Here is a 19,947-nt window from a genome sequence, read left to right as displayed (position 1 = left end):
ATGCTAATCAAATTTGAAAACTTATGTGAGTTGGAAAAATTTTTGCACTTAACATTGTAAAAACTCACCAAAATTGTTCCAAGAAAAGATACAAAAACTGAATGTTTTTATAACCATTTAAGGAATTAAGTATTTAAAGATTTTTTTTTCTTAAAAAGAAAACCACATTCAAACTGTTTTATAGGCAAGTCTTCTAAAGATGCACTCTGTCATCACTTCTATTCAGTATTTTTCCAGAGAATCTCGCCAGCAAATAAGACAAGAATGATAAATGAAACTTATAAGGTTTGGAAAGAAAGACATGAAATTCTTCTCAGATGATACACTTATCAATATTGAAAAATCACAATCAACGGGCAAATTATTAAATTGAATAAAATACTTATGAAGTTTGTCCAAATATAAGAGCAGTATGTGAAAGTCTATTGTTTGTCCATCCAATGGTAACATCCCCTTAGGAAAAGCATTCATAGTGAAGTTCAAGGGTGTACAATTCATACATCTCCCTTCCCAGCCTGGGTTCTGAACCAGACAAAAGAGGCAGAGAGAGGCTGAAGCACTGCTATCAATAATGTTGATTTTGAAAAATGTGGCTTGTGTTTGTACATAAGAGAGATTCCTAATGCTGGGCTCCAGAATTAAACAGCCTTGCTCCACGAGTCATTAGCGGTCGATGGGCTCCACAGGCCTCTTCTGTAGGGAAGGGTCTTTTCTGTGAAGCTTTCTGCGTGGCTTAGGGTAATCAGGACCACATGTTCTCACAGACAGAGCCGCTCCCAAGAGGAAAGGAAGAAGGGGCCTGGGCAAGAAAGCCAAGTTTATCCTTCCAAACCATTAATCAGATTATGTTGCTTCTTCTCCCTCAGGGCCTGCCTGAGTGAGGGGTGGAGACAGGCCAGGATTGTTTCACAGGTGAAGATCCCTCCATGTGGAAGGAAACACTGAGTGGGGAAAGAGTTCCTCCTCCTCCTCCTCCTCCTCCTCCTCCTCCTCCTCCTCCCAAAAAAGAATTTGTAATATCCTTCTTTACTCACCTTAAAGAATACTCTGCCCCTTAGGAGGATAGTTAATAAAAGATATGCAAGATCTTTATGGAGAGAAGTATAAAAATTTATTGAAAGATATTGAAGACCTAAAAAATGGATTAGGTATTTTTGAAGTTAATATGAATGAACAAAAGGTACATGCATAGCCAATACACTCCTGATGATACAGGTCCAGGTAGGAGGACCTGCCCTACCAGATCCAATCTTATTTCAAGCTGTAGTAATGAAGGCAGTGTGATTTGCGTGGTAGGAACAGGGAAATGGCCCAATGGAACAGAATAAAGAAACCAGACAAAAACTCATACATAGCTGATAAAAACCCACCATACGAAAAGCTGGCACTAAAGATTAGGAAAAGATGAACCATTTAACAAGTGACATTGAAATATTGGTTATCTAGGCAAACAGAAATGAAAAAAAAGCTGGGGTAGCAATACTATATCTGACAAATTAGATCTCAAAGTGAAGGACATAACGAGATAATGAAGGCCACTTCATAATACTAAAGGGAGCAATCCAACAAGAAGAAATAACCCTAGTAAACATATATGCACCCAATACAGGAGCACCCAAATACATGAAATATTGGTTATCTGTTGGGGAAAAAAACAACAAAACAAAACTGGATTCTACCACACCTGCACAAATTCTAAATGCATGTAGGACTTCAAGTGAAAAGGGAAAACTTGCATTTTTTTTTTTTTTTTTTTTTTTTTAGTAGTAAAATACAAAAAAAATGTCTTTTGACTTTAGGAGTTGAAAAGGATTTCTTAAGGTTCAAAGGAAGCAAACTTTGTAAAAATTCATTTGGTAAATTAGACTGCTTTACATTAAGAAACCCCTTTTCTTCAAAAGAAAGTAAAGAGAAGCCCCAAATTGTTAGAAAATAGTTGCAATGTACTAACCAATAAGGGATTAGTATCTAGTTTATATAACAAACGTCTTTGGATTAATAAGAAAAAGACAGCCCATTAGGGAAAAAAAATGGGCAAAAGATATAAACAAACATTTCACAGAGAAGAAACAGGATTGGCCTATAAATGTGAAAAGATGTTCAATCAGGTAGTACTTCATATCATCCAGGTTTACAAAATTAACAAGTCTTACAGTACTAAGTACCATCAAGGATGTGGAACAATGGAAATGTTCAGACACTGGTCCTGGGAGTATCAATTGATACAGCCACATTGGAAACCCATTTGGCATTCCTTGGTATAGTTGAGGATGTGAATATTTCTAGAAATTCTTACATCAACACCTGAATGGATAAATGAATTGTTGTTCATTCATGTAATGAAATACTATACCAAAGTAAAAATGAATGCACTACAACCATATCACCAACATGGGTGAATCCCATGTGGAGTCAAAAAGACTCAAAAGAATGAAAGTCATGACAGAATACATATAGTATAATTCAATCTGCATAAAAATGCAAAACTGAACAACCTATTGTTAGGGATACATTGATAAATGTGAAAACATAAAGGAAAACCGGGATCATTAACAGAAAACTCAGGCCAATGTTCACCTCAGGATTGAGGTGGGGGAAAGGCTCACATAGAATTTCAAAAACACTGATAATGTCCTATTTTTTAAAACGAAGTGGTGGGGGCCTGTGTGCTTATTTAATAAATATTCCTTGTACGATATGCACAAAGTACACATGCTCACTTATAGCGTAATATATTTTATTTAAAGATTGAAAGAACATGCTCTGAAAATGAAATACTAAAGGATTCAGAGTAAAATTTCATCAAATTACTTGGCATTTTTTGATGAAATTCAAGAAGACATGGCTTCTTGTAGCGAAAGAGCAGGAAATTCATACAGGAGACCACAGGCTGAAAAGACAGAAGGTTGACATACAAAGACAGGGTGTATGATACATTTGGAGGGCGTATAGGATAACTTTAAAACTGATAGGATATGAATATGTAATAGCTTAGCTAAAATCCATAGGGGAAGCAATAAGGAGATGATTTAATAATTTGGAAAACAGAATTAATGTGAAGAGCAAACTTAAGGACATCTAAAAGGTGGCTATAAGGGCAAAGGAATGAAACTGGTGAGAGACGATGATACAGAGGTGAGGCTTCCTCTCCTGAGCTGGATTTGCTGCTGAGCGTTATTACAGGTGCTGGAGATACAGCATTAGCTCCTTGGGAAGACACAGGTACAAAACAAAGCAAATGTGTGAATTATAGACTACATCTGAAGGCCTTGAGGTCTATTGAGAAGAGTAATGCAGGAAAGGGGTGGGGGCCTAGAGAGTATTGGGGAGGTGTTAGAATTTAAAATAAGGTCATCAGCAAAGGTTTTATTTCCTTGAGAACGTAGCATTTGAACAAGGTTTGAAAATGATATAGAAGCAAGAAGAAATTACCAATCTACAAAGTTAAGCACAGAGTCAGTTAAGGGGACACAGAGGCCCAATTGAAGTAAGAGGAAGTAGTTCCTTTCATTTCTAATTTCTGAGCCCAGAGAACATTCATCCTAAGAGATTTAAAAGAATGCATGTAATATCACTCCCACTGAAATGGAGACACAAATATTCTATGTGCATTTTTTTTTTTCATAGAAAAAGATTATTCTGGCACTGACCAACTGGTTAGATTTCTCTCCTCCTCAATAGAATTCTGCAGTGCATTAACAAACAGGTGATTGTGAGCATTTAGACAAGGAGATGGTTATTGGTCCTTTCCCAGTATCCTCACATGATTGTGTGTGTGTGTGTGTGTGTGTGTGTGTGTGTGTGTGATAGATTCCATGGTGAGCCAATTTGAAATTCTATGTGGAATATCACTCCAGCTAGAGCCACACAATGCACATTAGCATATTAAGAACTCCACAGCAAATGAGCTAGTTTTACTTTTTTTTGACTCAAGAACCACTCCTTAAAAAAACAAAACCTATTGCTGGCAGAGGAGTGTTCCAATAAAGCACACTTGTAGATACTTGATGTGAGAAGAAGAAAGGATCAAAGATGGAATTAGAATGTGAGGGAATTAGAGTAGGCAGTGGAGGGTTTGGGAGCAAGACTGGACTGGACTAGTCTCGAATACGCATGAGCAGCTGGGGGTGAGTGGTAGGAAGAGCCAGGCGGGCTGAAAGGGCCAGAAGGAGAGCAGCCAAGCACTCCAGCCAGCATAGATCCTCTACGAACAAGTCTTTCCAAACTAAATCATCTCCTTTGATGGGCTTATTGAACCTGCAGATCCAGGGGATGCTATAAACACCCTACAGTCTGACTTCAAAAAGGCATCTGACAAGAGTTCCTTATAAATAATATTCCTGTGGAAAGGATGGATGGAAATAACTTAAATGATGGTACAGATGTTGGACTTGTATCTGATTAATCCTGATCTTCCTCAAGAGCATTGATTGTTGGACTAATGATGCCAAAGTGGAGGGAAGTCTCTCAAAGTGTTCTGGCAGGAGAAATGCAGAACAGGGGATAAGGCTCTGGAGCCAGAACCCCCAGCCTCAACTTCTGCCTCTGCCATTTCCTAGCTGAGAGACCTTGGTGGTTACTCAGTTTCCCCATCCGTAAAGTGAGGATATTCGTTATCCCTACACCTGAGAATTGACATCAGAACTAATTGACATGAGAACTCATGACGTTTAAAATAGTGTCTGGCATGTCCTTTTATACACTCAGTAAATGTTGTAAACTGTTAAATATTCTGTCCCCGGCCCTGTCATATACATACTTTCTTTTTTTATTTTTATCTTGGGCTCAGATTAAGACTTAGAAGTCACTTTTCTGCTGATGCTAGGAGGGATAGATGATATGTTCGGTGACAGTGCCAAGATTCAAAAACATTTCAATAGACTACACGAAGCCTCTAAGCGGTGGAGATAAACATTTCAGAGACAAGGTGGGGATCGGCTCCATGCTTCAAAAAACAAACAAAAACAAACAAATAAACAAACAAAAAACAAAAAATCAATGTCCAAGATGAGGGGAAGGTGACTTCAGAGCCAGTTAATGCAGAAAAACCCCAGAGAAACCATAGAATGCTAGGATTGTTTTTTTGTTTTTTTTGAACAAAGGATAAGGGAGGTGAGGCTCCAGCATCCTCTGTACGCAGCAGATCACCTCCCGAGGATTTTATTACATCTGGGAGTTTCCTGCCTGCAAGACATCTTCAAGCAGGAGCCTGTTCAGTGGGGCTGCCCGAATCGGGAGGAGCCTGACAACCCCAGGACCTGGGAACCATTCAGCCCAAAGGGGAGAAGATTCAGCGGAGGCCCTACCACCTACGTTAGCGAATTTGAGTATCTGCCATGGAAAGACGCATTTGATTTGTCCTTTGCAGTTTCATAGGGTAGAAGGGGTCTGATGGTGTGAGTTACAGGGAAGCCATTTGGGACACCGAGGGGAGCTAATAAGTAAAAGGCCTGGACTGTACCCTTGAGGTGGCAAGCTCCCCGTCCTGGGAGGCCCCATGAACATGGGAGATGATCCCCAACAGGGAGGACCTGGTGACAGAAGAAATTCCTACATGGGGACAAATGTCTTGCGAGATGACCTCTAAAACCACTCTCAACTCTAAGATTCAGGAATAGGATGTGGTATGTTTGGAGAATTTTCTTTGGGAAAAAAAAAGATTTCGTGAGTTTTCATCTGGAGGGAAATGCCGGGGGGCATTTGGGAGCTGGTCTGTGGGTTCCTGGGAAGATGGCAGTGCCCACCTTCACCCCCAGACCACTGCCCAGTAGCCTATCCCCTTTTGCATCCCGGAGAAGGCCGTTGAGACAAAGCCTTTTTTGGGGATAGTGAAGTAAAAGAGAATGAAGCAAGTGTTGCCGTAGGAAGGGAGCACTTGCTTGGAGTGTTTGATTCTTTTGTTATTTTCTAAGCAGCTTGGCAGCAGACCTGTTGGAGATGGCGTCTGCGCTCCAGAGTGTCTTTCCAAGTGTTAGAGGCACAGATGTTTTGCAAATCTAAACAGGCTGCCTGAAGCCGAGTTTTAAAGTGAAGAACCGTTTTCAAGTAATGTGGCAATCCATTTTAACTGCCTATCTTAAAATACTCTGTGCTCACATGAAGGACAGTTTTAACGGCATTGATCGGATCGTAACTCCTTCGTGGAGACCATCAGAACCTCTGCGCTATGAAAATTTGGGGCCACAGAGAACTGATTCTGTAACAAACAAGGAATGCCCCCCAATAAGCCTGTGTTTCCTTCGTGGAGGACTTCTCTTCTGCATTCTCTCATCTAAGGGTGGATCTAATCAGGCTTCTGTGTCTCTGGTCCTGAGTGATGGTCAAGTGAAACAGAAAAACAGAGCCCAGGTCTTCAGGAATCCTAAATGCAAATCGGGACTTTGTTTTATCTGCACGAAGTGACTTGAGGATAATTGTAAAGCAATTCCTTAACTGATAAGCAGGTCTGGCCCTGGCAAGGACGGAGACAGGCTAAGCTCGCTGCCTCCCATGCCAACGCGTTTTTTTTTTTTTTTTAACGACTCATATTATGGCAGCTTCTTAGGAAACACGGATACAGAGAGGGTTAGCTCCTAAGTCTGTTACATAAATCTCAGCGTGCACGGCTAACGCTGCTGCTCTACTTGGCTTCTTTCCCTCAGGAGGCAAATTAGAAGGAAGTATCAAGGAGAAACTTGGTATGAACTTGCTGGCAGCGGAACATATGTATCTTCCACTTGGCTTTGAGCAGGAATGGAAGCCAGAATAGCTCCGATAACTGCATTCAGCAACCCTGCTTAAGTCATGCTTGTCTGATGAGTTGATATATGTTGCCAGTCAACATGCGTTTCTTGAGTTTCCATCTTTTATGTGTGAACGTTTGCTGAGCCTGTAGCAGATCTGACTGCGAGAAAGATCTTTTGCTCCTTGGGAAGAGTCAGATTTGTGAACAAAAATGCCATCTTGTTAGAAAGGAAGAGTCACCTTGTTTCCCAGCCACAGGACAAAAGGAATCCCCCAGGACTGTTTTGCTTGTCGGGTCTCCAAATGGAATCTCCTATGTGTCATCCCCCCCCCCCCCCTTTTAATTTCTAGTACATTATGGTAAAAAAAGAAAAATAGGAGCAAAAAGAGGGGAGAAACGTTGACAGGAAATGATAAGTATTGTTTTATTAAAAGTTAGAAGAATGAGGAATAACTCTTTTCTTTTTCTAGTAATAACTACCCACCTGAAGGGACTATGTCATTATTTGTCCATTCCCCACAAACCTTGTAATCACAATGCTTTCCAGGTAGTGCAAATTATGTAGAGAGAGGGACATTGGATGTAACACTCCCCTTTGAACTCTGAAGGCTTCCTGCCATGTCCCTTGCTTGAGACAGGGAGTACAGAGAGGAGGGTGACTAATAACCTACAACCATTACACTCTGTTAAAGATGGCAACCTTATGCAACCATTGCTGCATAAGTCCTCTTCTGTCCGGACTCTTCCTCCCAGGATTTTCACTGGTGGGCTATTGTTCCTGGTTTGAGGCTGGACACACGCCCTTCTCTTAGACTCTGCAGTCTGTGTTGTGCTTATGCCACAGGAAACGGAGCGTGCATTAGCATCTTGTACATAGTCTTCAGGGAGCCAGCATTTTCCGATTCCTCTCCCCAGAACTCATTTTCCTTCAAGTTAATCAACTATATCTATGACCACAATATCTTTGCTCCAAGCTGTCCGTCTGCACACACAATGAGAATCGATTGTCAAAGTAGAGAGGGTTTCGGGATGAACAGTGCTTATCTGATACCCTTTGATTCTTGGTTGTCTCACTTGTAACAGGGAAGGAATTTAATGGGTACAGAGGCTCTTAGGAAATGGTCAAGGGCTATAAAAATGCAAGGGATTACTAGAATATTGCAATGGGAAGAAGTTTCTTATCTGGGAAACTTGGAGTCATCCATGACTCCTCTGTCCTTATCACCTGCATCTGATGTTCCCTCCTGACTCACCTCTGCAGCACCTGGTATTTGTCTTCCTGCTGTTGCCACCCTCGTCCAGGTTCTCATTCCCTCACTGTGTCTCCAACCACCTTCTCCCGTGGCCTTCTTATAGGCGGCTGGAGGGAGGCCCTGTCCCGCTGCTCAGAGAACTGTTGTGCTGCTTACTGCTGATCCCAACAAGCCTTTGCTTTCTTCCTTCTGGCCTCCGATGCCTGCCACCAACACTTCTCAGAGCCCCTTCTTGCCACCTCAACCCTTATGACTCAGGAACATGCATTCCTCACTCATAAAATATAAACATAAAATATAGAATACATATTTGCAGCTACAGGAATGTGACTTCAACAGTCCGATTGTTGTGTCCCTCTAACCCTTTCAGTAAACAGTGATATTTTTATGTCTGCATGTCTCATGGCGCCTCAGGGAGTCCAGTGCACACGCAGGCTCCTGGTGTCTGTTAAGTGAGAATGTGTTCATCCAGTCATAGCACCTTGGGATTGCGAGGATAACTGAGGTCAGCAAATGTCAATATTCATTTGTTGGAATCTCTTCTCTAACGATTCTGCCTGGTGTTTAGTTTGTTTAAACAATTCTAGTGACAGGAGACTCACTGCAAGGGAAAAAATGTCCATTTTTAAAAGAAAATTATGATAGAAAGGTTAGCCTTCTATCAATTCAACATTGATCTAAGTGTAGCCTCCTGTCCTTGGTCTGAACTACCTCTCACCCATAGGATCTCACTGGGTTGGGTGGCTTCAGTGAATTCCATGAACCAGGATGAGTTTTCCTTCCTGTTTAAAAACAGCCTCAAAAGGCCCCAGCTCTTAACTATATTGCTGCTGCATAGCCATCACAGGAAGGAAGATCTCTCTTTGGCCACCCCCAAGGTGCATACCACCTTCTGAGGAAAAGTGGGAGTCGTCTTTGATCATGAGTTGTGAGGACAAATAGTCACACTGAGGGATTCCACAGACTTTTCTCTGAGATGTCATAAAGCAAACCCAGCCAGTGTCCACAAAACCACACCGAGATACTCCCCAACTCTGATCTTAGCTGTGCTGTGTCTGGCCACTGGTCCTATGCTCTCTGCAGGGACAGTTCCATGAATGACGAATGCTGGAGTGTAAAAAGGCTTTTGCACGGAGACATGGAGGGTCCACTTGCAAGGGTGAGTGGGAATCACTTCTCTGAGCTGCATCTCGGGCTCCTCAGCGGTGGTGGGCTCTGCAGGGGAGCTACATGGTGCACGCAGGAGCACTCCTGCCCCGGAGCTGTCCCAGCCTCACAGGAGTTTACAAAGTTGAAAGCTCAGAAGAGGAAACAATATCACCAATGAAACGATCTTTAACGATAACAAAATGAGTTTTCCTTGGAAATAGTCTTGTTTCTTTAAATCAAAAACAAAACCTCTCAGACTGCAGAAAAACACGACCCAGAGACTGAGGCAATTTGGGGAGCTTGCATGCTCCTTCCTGCCCTTTCCCTTCCCTGTCCCCAGCCCCTTCTCTCCACTAGTCGGGCCCAGGAGGGTCTGACAGAAAATGGGGGACAAATGACCTCTTTGACAACTAGACAGTCCCCAGAAGAGCTTGTGACTTTCTGAGGTCAAGAGCTTGAGTTTTCTGCAGGAGGAGAGAAGAGAATTGAAGATATGATGAAATTATCACAATTATTTAACCTGTCTACTTTCCAGGCACGGGAGATGTGGAGAAGATTAAGACTCAGTCCCTACCTTCAAGGCAGGAGAAATAGCCACTCAGTAAATAATTACGTTCTCTATTCTACACATAAAACAGCTCAGTTTGTGTAAAGCAGCTATCTTAGGAGCCATTAACATGTCCCCATGGAGTGTTACTATGTTTCATAATTCAACATGTCTCATTAAAAACCAATGGAAGTAGAGGTACCACGATGATTCTCTCGCTACCCATGGAGACACTGAGGCATAAAGTGTCTAAGGAATGTGCTCAAGGTCAGACACCAAGTAAGAAGTGCCACCAGACCAGAACCAGATCCGTCTGCTTCAATCACCAGTGAACTTAATCAGGGAGTTTTATACACACACTGTTCTGTTTTTTTAAAAAAATATTTTTTATTGGTTTCAGAGAGGAAGGAAGGGGGAGATAGAAACATCGATGATGAGAGAGAATCATTGACTGGCTGCCTCCTGCATGCCCCACACTGGGGGTTAAGCCCGTAACCTGGGTATGTGCCCTGACTGGGAACCCAACCATGACCTCCTGGTTCATAGGTTGATCCTCACCACTGAGCAACACCGGCTGGGCTACACACACTGTTTCATTTAACCCTCCCAACAGACTTAGTAGGTGGGAAGATTTCCTTGTTTTACTAGTTGAGGAAATGGAGAGAGACAGATGAAGGAGTAACTTGCCCAAAGTGTCACATGCAGTGAGTGGCTGCACCAGGGCTTGACCCAAGTGTGTCCCTGGCAGTGAGCTCTGCAGGACGGTCCTAGGCAGCTGGTCAGGATGGCTCATTCTACCAGATCGGAAGGGACTCTCCATACCAACATAGTGCCTGGCGCTCCCACACTCTCTGTAGGTGTTTGTTGAATAAAATTCAACTCTCCTGCAGCTCCCTCATAAATGAAAAAACAAAAACCAAAACCAAAACAAAAACAAGCAAGCTGAGGTTCAGAGTTGTTTTCTTGTTTGAGTTTGCACAGCTAGTAAATGCAATGAACTAAGATGCTCCCGGCCCACCCCCTCATTCTGTTTGCTCATGAAAAATATTTTATTCTGGTAAGATATGGGTAACATAAAATTCACCATCTAAACCATGTTTATGTACAGTTCCATGGCATTATGTACATTCACATTGTTGTACAACGGAATCAACTTGCTTTTACCCTGAAGACCCCGGTCTCTCTCTTTTTTTCATTCCTGCGTATACAAAGCTGCATCTGGTGGCGCCCTCCGTCCTTCCTTCCGGTGAATGCCGGCCGCAGGAAGGATGGCACCACGGCAATCGCCCTGATACGCCATCCCCTGCTCTGTAGGAAGCGGGCACGCTCACATTTCCTGTCCTCTGGAGCCTCTGGCATTTTGCCTATCGATTCCATACCTGCTCCCCTTGGCACTTGGTATGGGGATGGACCCCTCATCACGTGGACCCAGGCACCATGTAAGACATGAAATGCCCTCCCCTTATGGGAGAGGAGACTCATGCCAAAACTCTTTTGTGGTTATAGAAGCTGGAAGAAAAAACAACAACCTTGCAATAACACACTATAACATTTCTGTGGTTTAAGTTTCTTTCCTAAAATTGCAGATTGACAAGCCTTCATTAATATTACCGTTACAAATTTCCTAAGGCCTCTTGTTGGGAAGTTAGCCCAGGGGCCTGTGCTTCCTGCTCGCCCAGCTCACTAGTAGTTCAGCCTAATGTTGGAGTGAAGAGGAAAAGGGGAGAGGAGAGGTTGGCACATGCCAGCCGTGGTGTTTCACCGTGGTTGCTTTGCCAACTGTGTCATTTCACTATTGAGATGGGGAGTTGAAAACTCAATAAGCATATGGCCTTCTCATCTTTCCATTGGGATGTACCAAAGAGATTTGCTCTGCAAAGACATTCTGGATTCAAACAGAACTTCCTTTGGAATCTAGAGGTCAAGAAAGGCTCAATTCAGCCATTTGTTCAGGAAAATCTTAAGTACCTTCTATTGTGCCAGGCTCTGTGTGGGGACGCTGGAGTCACTAAGACGTATCAAATGAATCCTGCCCCGTAGGTTATAGTTTTGGGGGAGGACTCTGTCTATCTGTGTATGGATGACCTGGCCTAGCCAGATGCTGTGGCTTAATGTAGCGAGACCCCCACTCCCTGGCACCACATGGTCGCATCTCATGAGAAGATGCTCTGAGCTACCCATCTCTACCCAGGCCAGAAAGGCCTGCCCTTTCTGTTTCACTTGCATCTCGATCCCAGATTCCTACTTTGTCTCTGCTTTTACTTGGCACCTGATCTCCTGCACTGGATCCTCTTCTCAGGCCCAGGCCTGGTGTCAGACTCAGTTACTTTATCTTGATACTAAAGCATGCGTGCATTGTTTTACATTCCTATCCTGCCTCTCCCTGCTCTTCTCTGCCCCGGGTCACTTCTCTTTCTGACTTAACCTCTCCTTACCTCCATCATCCTGGCTGGTCCCACCTACCCAGTCTGGCTCCTTTTCCAGGGGAGGGTTAGATAGCTGCACAGCCAATTTTTGAATTATACTAGTAAACTGATTTCTCTCTGCTGCCCAGCTGAAGTTGAAGTTGCTTTCTTCCTACTATTAGTATCTGAATGCTCAAAAGTACCCACATCAGCCCATTTTACTACTAGTCCAAGGAAAATAGTAACAGAAAGAGAAGCAGGTACCCATTTGTCTGTCTTTGTCTGTAGCTACCCATTATTTGTCTTCTTTGATGCTTTTTGAAGGGACGTGGATGCCCTTTTTTCTGCTTTATCTCCTTTGGTTTACCTACAAGACTACTCTATTCCCTATGGGTAATAACCTAAAGTATCATTTCTGAGACTATAATGGGCAGACATTTCTTCCTTACTTAATACCTACTAATACCCCATAGGATTAGTCTTCTATAGAACACACTCTTGGAAAAATGGAGCCAACTTTAGCTGTCTTCCCAGAGATTCTGTGATTGCTATTGCTTTAGATCCTCTGTCAAACAAATCAAAGTAACACTATATATAAAATGCCAAATGTATATGGGCCAACCAGTCATTGATGTCAGATGGGCTAAAATTCTCTTTGATTCTTCACGATTACAAATTATCCTTCACATGCTGTCTGGGTGATCTTTCTAAAGTACAAATTGGAGCTTCAGAGGCTAGCCATCGCCCATAGGATGAGATCTAAATTCTAGAGAACAGTGTTCAAAGCTCATCATGGGTGACTCTTGCTTGCTTTTCCAGCATCATCTTTCTCCTGATGCTTGAGGGCATCTTGGAGTCTGTCCAAGCCAGCTTCCTTCAGTTACCCACCATGCCATACTTTCCTTTGCACCCAGGCCTTTACAAATGCTGTTTCTCGGCCTGGAACTTCCTTTGCCTTTGAAGTCTATTCCTACTCACCCTTCAAGCCTCAGCTCAAATGCCCCTTCTGTAAAGGGCCTTCCTGGCCCCTACAGGCAGAGATAAGAACTTCCTCTCACAGTACCTTTTGCAAAAGACCATTATCTCTGCCTTCCTCCTTCCAGTAGGTCCCACTCATCTCACTTGTGCCTTTCTCCTCCTCACCAGGTCAAATCCCTCTATTGTGCTCATGGCCCCATATACTTCTATTTGTAGCTCTCTCTCATCATGGGTGCAATTTCACTTACTTGTAGGTTATCTTTCTCCTTCATCAGACTGTAAGTCTCATGTCTGGTTTTCCTTATGAGTATATTCCCAGCTTAGATGAACAAATGAATGATAGGAACAATAAACTCCAAGGTAAGCAAATGCAAAATATGGAAATCTGTGGGAGGCAGCCTGGGGTCTAAAGCTGACAAGAGCAAGCAAACCAACATGGTGAGGGAGCTAGTATTTAGACAAAATAAGCTTGTAATAATTTCCTTGGGCCAAGGTCACAGGCATTGGTGGTCCTCTCCAGAGGTCTCAGTTGGCCTGACCCTTTCTCAAGTCACCATTCTCTGACAATTGAGAAGAGCAATCAGTACGATCAGTACGTTGGATTACCAGATCAAGATTCAGATAGGAAAGATCAGTGGTCATTCAAATTATTGAGCATTTCTTATTATTCCCATGCTCTAACCTCTAGGGGGAGCTCAAGACTTCCCCCTCCTCTCACAAGGTGACCAAATAGAAGAGATGGGACTCTTAGTCTGAGGAATATAATGTAGTTATAAATGGAGCCAGACTGAGCAAACACTCTCTTATTCACCCCATGTTTCACACAGTTCACTATTCTTTTTCTTCTCTGCTGTGTTTGCCATTAGATGGGTTGTTTGAATGAGTTCACAAAAGTCCTACAAGGAATAAAGATCCAGCTTTTTCCTGGTGATTTTATTCTTTAAGCTCTAATCATGGTGGGAGGTAGTTGGTAGAAGATATAACTAACATGTCAGTGAACCGGGGACTCTACTAGGCTCCGGGAAACCATGATGACTTAGACTTAGTTCCTGCCCACATAGACTGTAAGTCTAACCATTTAGCCAACCACACGCCTATGTTTAGCCTGAGTAATCACTGGCAAAAATGAAAGATGAAGGAGTCCTGGCTTAATAACAATAAGAAAACAAATCACAATAAGACAAAACAAAAAACAAGTTATAATTTTCCATATACTCAAAATAAAAATCTAGAGTGATGTGGCAGCTGAAAAAGTCTTTGTAATGTTAGGCTCCATTAATAGAAATATACTATGCAGATCAAAGGGGTTAATATTCCCATTGTAATTAGTGCTGGTCAGTCCACATCTGGAGTATTGTGTTTCCTTCTGGACACCACATTTGAAGAGGAACATGAACAAATTAGAGTGTATCAGAGGGGGCTGACCAGGACAGCAAGTGACTGGAAACTCTATTATATGGGATGATTGAAAGACCTGGACTGTTGGGAAATAAACAACATGGGTGGGGGACATAATAGCTATTTTTGGAGATTTTTCATGTGGATTAGGGCACGGGCCAACACCTCATGTTATAGCACAGAACACTTCCTAGGTACAGTACTTGGGTGAGTAGGTGGAAATGTTGAGGAATGATTTTTAGTTCAACATGAGGAGGAACTTTCCAGCATCCAGGCCACCCAACAGGGACTATGTGTTCTCTTTTCTTAGTACTTCACTTTCTTGTCTCTCTCTCTTTTAAAAGTATTTGTATTGATTTCAGAGAGGAAAGGAGAGGGAAAGAGAGATAGAAACATCATTTGATTGGCTTCCTCCTGCATGCCTTACCCTGGGTTGGAGTCCACAACCCTGGCATATGCCCTGACCGGGAATCGAACCATGATATCCTGGTTCATAGGTTGATGCTCAACCACTGAGTCATGCCAGCTGGGCCACTTTCTTGTCTCTTTTCTGCCTCTTCTCATCTGGGTAAAGAGCTGGTTTGCAGGTTTCATTTTATTCCCTCATAATCTCAAGTCTCTGATACTTCTAGGTCACCCTAATGGATTGAAGCCCTAGAATTCACTTCTATGTGAGTGAAAGGTAATATTGATAACTAACACTATGCTGACCACTTACAGAGGTCATAGTGAATGCAAAGTATAGGATAGATATAATTCTCTTTCCATTTTACTGAGGCAAAGTTTACATAACTTGCTCAGAGTCACATACCTTAGTTTTGTTTTTTTAAAAAAATATATTTTATTTATTTTTTTTACAGAGAGGAAGGGAGAGAGATAGAGAGCTAGAAACGTCGATGAGAGAGAAACATCGACCAGCTGCCTCTTGCACACCCCCTACCCGGGATGTGCCCCTCGCAACCAACATACATGCTCTTGACTGGAATCGAACCTGGAACCTTTCAGTCCACAGACGGACGCTCTACCACTGAGCCAAACCAGTTTCGGCCACATACCTTAGTTTTATAGATTGAACGGTGTGTCCCTAAAATTCATGTGCAGAAGCCCTAACTCTCAATGTGATTGTATTTGTAAATGGGGCCTCCAACGAAGCAATTAAAATTAAATAAGGTCATATGGATGGGGCTCTGATCCAATAGGGTTAGTGTCTTTATAAGAGCTCTTTCTCCCTACTTCTCCCCTCAAGAAGAGAGCCCTCACCAAAAACCAAATTGGCCAAAAAGACTTCCCAGCCTTAAAAACCGTGAGAAAAATAAATTTATGTTGTTTAAGCCACTCATTCAATGACTGATACAGGCTGTAAAGGAAAGAGTCAGAATTTGAACCCAGGAATTCTACTTCCATGGCTTACTCCCTTAGCCACCTGCTAATATATAAATTCACAAACAAAACAAACCAGGTGGATCAGAAGTTTGGCTGAATGTGGACTAATGGAGTAAGCTTTCTCCCTCACCCCAGTGAATAAGGGGACACACGTGTAGGGCACAGATACATGTGTAGCTCATGTGGTGTGTTGAGGACAGTGGGGCTCAACGTGTTCTTTGGACTTGTCACTCCTTGCCACCCGAACTGTGCACAGTTAACCAGTACTCAGATCCACCCATCGTCCAGATGGTCTGCACGTGGTCACCAGGCTGAGCCTTCACCGTTCAGTGGCACAGTCAGGATTCTGATTTCAATATTGCTTTCTTTTCTGACACCCCCTTATTCCACTGGGATCTGGTTATCCCATTCTAATTGTGTCTTTATTGCTTCACATAGGACAAAGCTTTTTATAATGAGTAAGAAAATTGAAATGCTTTTTGATTTTAAGAACTTCTATGACTCAACAAATACACACACAACCCACAACCCAATGAAGCCATAATTAAAGTCTATGTAGACTTAATTCCTCACTGAGTAGAGTTTTGCATTCTCTTACCACAAGGCATCCAAACCCTTTGATGTATGTTGGGCCTTCTTGCTCATAGACCTCTGTCCTATCATCACTTTTCACACCGTGAATCTTATGTCACTGTGCTTTATCAGTGGAGATGAAGTCTTGTCTGACAGGAGGTACAGAGGGAGGCTTCCTGGAACATGTAGGGAGAATCCAGGAAAACGACCGAGTGAAAGTTAAGTCCAAAAGAACAGCGGTATCAGACAGCTTTCTCAGCTAGAACTCTTGCTTGTGCTGAATCCAGAGGTTATTGGCATAAGATAGCAAGACTCATTTAGGGGGAATTTTGTCCACAATTTGGTCTTTTGGCTCTCATTCTGTGTAGGATCATGTGGTTAAAAAAAAAAAAAATCAAACAGTCCCTGAAACAAAATATTTTTCAGAGATAAGTTTATATTGACCACCTGAGGCTGCAAGTCTGTGGCATTGAATACCTAGATGTAAACCAAAGAGATTCTGAATAGATGATTTTTGGTATGCGCATACATTTAATTTGGTTTTATTGCTTCTAGCATCTATTAATTCAGAGAAAACTAGCCATCTGTTCTGATAAATTTTAGGTGGCTTGAATTCTTTGCTATGTTTTTCCAGCAAAGCTTCTTTTAGGGCATTTGAAAGCCTCCCCCCCCCCCCCTTTTTTTTTGGCATGTCCATGATATTTTACTTAAAATAGAGATATTTTTACTTAAGGGATAAAAGAGAGATTGTAACCACATCAGCATCCATTATAGATCCAGAAAGGAGCCAACTAAATAGAAAAGGAATAGAACTGGTTGTTATTTTTAAATGACATTCTTCAAATATGACAAACTGTAAATAAACTGTATATTGTCCTTTAAGGGTGAGAGCCAGAGGTGGAAACTCCACATATGGCCATCAAGGGAACAGTTTGGGGTTTTCAACTGCTTCAATGACTCCTGACATGATTTGGCTTTGGAATGCATCTACTTAAAGCTGAAGGAAGACAAACCCTGAGACCGATGGTACTACTTGTTTTACACACTTAACTGTGACATTTTTACAAGCCATTGCCAATAGTTATATCAAGTGTCATGTAAACTGTCCTGGGTGCAGTAAAAACAGCCCCTCTGAGAAGTTTTAGGACAGCCCTGAATGTCTGACTATGATGAGGATGACTTTCCATCCCACTGTTATCAAGATGAACAGACTGAGGGGCAGAGAAGACAGAAAGCCTGCTCAGAAATATTTTGACTTGAAAGATGGTACAGGCCTCCATCGTGGTGCTTTGCTTGTCACTGACCCTTCTTTTACGAATAGGACCAAGCTTGGTGCCAAGGGGCAGATGCCTTTCCCTTGTTCTGCTTTGCTGCCAGAAGCCTGACTCTGACCTTGGCTCTGCCCCTGGCTAGCTTCCCTTTGGGATAAGTTTCTACATCCCCAAGACTTAGTTGTAGCCCTCATCACATTCTTCCCATATTTGTGTAAGGCAGGGCTTCCCCTTCCTGACTTCTTCCCATCAAGGGAGGACAACAAAGCCTACCATGCGGGACTCTGGCCCAAGAGCGTGAGGCAGAGGTTGAATTCCCAGTGGCTGGACCTAGAGCCAGGACTGTTGTACCCAAGGCTAATTGGGACTCTGAGAACAGGACAGATGAGTCTGGTTCAAGTTCCCAAGTGAGAACTGAGGTCTAGACATGGGATGACCATATGTGGTCTATGACCCTGCTGCTCAAGGGTGTGGTCCCCAGTACAGCATTGGGGGGCCTCCCCAGGATGCTTGTTAGGAGTGCAGGACCTCAGTTTCCCACCCCCCTCTACTGAATCAGGTCCCCAAACGATTCAGGTGAACATTACAGATGGAGAAGCACTTCTTTGGAAAACCTAGGGCAGGGTCAGGGTCAGGGGCATGGGGCCAAGAGTTTGAAACTGAGTAGGGACAAAATGGAAGTGAAAGCAGGTCAGGAACAAGCAGGTAGAAGCCAAGGTGAGGGGACAGCATGGTTGCTGCCAACACCAGGGAGTGTGAGAGCCCACCTCCCTGTGCTGTGGGTGTGTGACATATAGATACATCTAGACTGGAAGCTGAAAGACCAAAATTCTCTATTCAGCCTCCAATTCGGATTTTGGAGGTCAGGAGGCCCATCTTGTCCCCTATCCACTCAGGACCTTGGGTGGCATTTGCATATCATAGATGTGTGTCTGGTGTTAGATAAACTGAATAGGTTTCCTCAGTCCCCCCTGTGTGTCACACAGCCTAGGGTGATTGTAGTGGAGAGTTACCACTGATTCTGGTTTTCCCCAGGAGTCTCCTGGTAAGATAAAGGCACTTTGCAATTTTCTTTCCCAGAAGCCACCTGGCTGGATCAGAGAAGATCCAGCCCTCTATTCGGTGAAAGTCCTGGCAGTGCCCTGGAAGCCCGGGCCCCCACCTGGGTGTTGAGCTATCAACCTGCCATTTCTGCATAAAAGAAAAACGGACTTGCTGATTCCTGCTGAAAAGTCGGCGCCTAGATGCCAAGTTCAGAGCCTTGCTGTGGGGGATTGTTACTGCCAGCCTCTGCAGAAGGTCGGGAGTGAGTTCGGCTTGCATCAGCCCTCCTCCTGGCAAGAGTTAACGCTAAGGTACAGCTGAAAAAATGTGAAGGCAGGAGAGCCAGCTCGAGGGATTGCTTTTGCAATCAGAAGACGGCCCAAGTCGGAGTTCCAGAGTCCTTTGAAGGGGTGCCAGCTCGGACACATGTTTCCAATTATCATATGCAATCTCGAGACAGTGTGCAAGTTGCACTTTCATTATGTCAAAGTGAAAGGAATGGTGAGGGCGAGATAAAGGGGGAGAGGCCTGCTGAGCTGGAGGCTGCACTTAGCCGTGGCACCAAATGTTAGCCGAGGCGTCTAGCTGGCCTCACACTCAAGTCCATCCCCGGATCCGGGGCACATGAGGGCCTTCCTTTTTCCTACTTATTTTTGGGGGGATCAAGGAGATCCATCCCAGCTGATCAGGACAGATGGGGAAGCCCCATCTTCAGGAAGCTATCTGTCAGGCTCTTCGGCATTTGGTCTGAATGCAAAGATAACCCGTGTCCACCTGCAGGATCTTACGTGGTTATTCTCTGAGTTTCCCCGAGGTCTGTATTTGCAGGAGAAGGTAGTCCCTTTGCCAGTTTGGGGTTCACAGTGAGGTGAGAGGATAGTGGAGAGTCACACCGGGGAAACCTCTGGTTTGGGTTCTACCTTGTTTGTAAATCTGGAAGAAGTCCCAGCACAGAGAATAATTTCACTCAACCTTTCCTCCTAAACACGGATCAGAAGTTGTTTCTTTGAGCAGTCTTCCTGGTTTTACTCTTCCCACCTGATTGCCTCTTATAATTTGTGCATTGCCATCACTCAGAATACTCATCTGCATAATTTGTGCGTTGCTCTGTGTTTTGAGGTCAGTGTGTGGTTGTGAGTGTGGAATGTACACTTCCAGGCTGCTTCTCAATGCTCTGCGGCTCTGTGAGTGTATACGTATATTTTGTGTGTATGTGGGCATA

The sequence above is a fragment of the Pipistrellus hanaki genome (genome assembly GCF_964339955.1).
Source record: "Pipistrellus hanaki genome assembly, chromosome: 18".
Lineage (NCBI taxonomy): Eukaryota > Metazoa > Chordata > Mammalia > Chiroptera > Vespertilionidae > Pipistrellus > Pipistrellus hanaki.
This window is presented reverse-complemented; position numbering follows the sequence as displayed.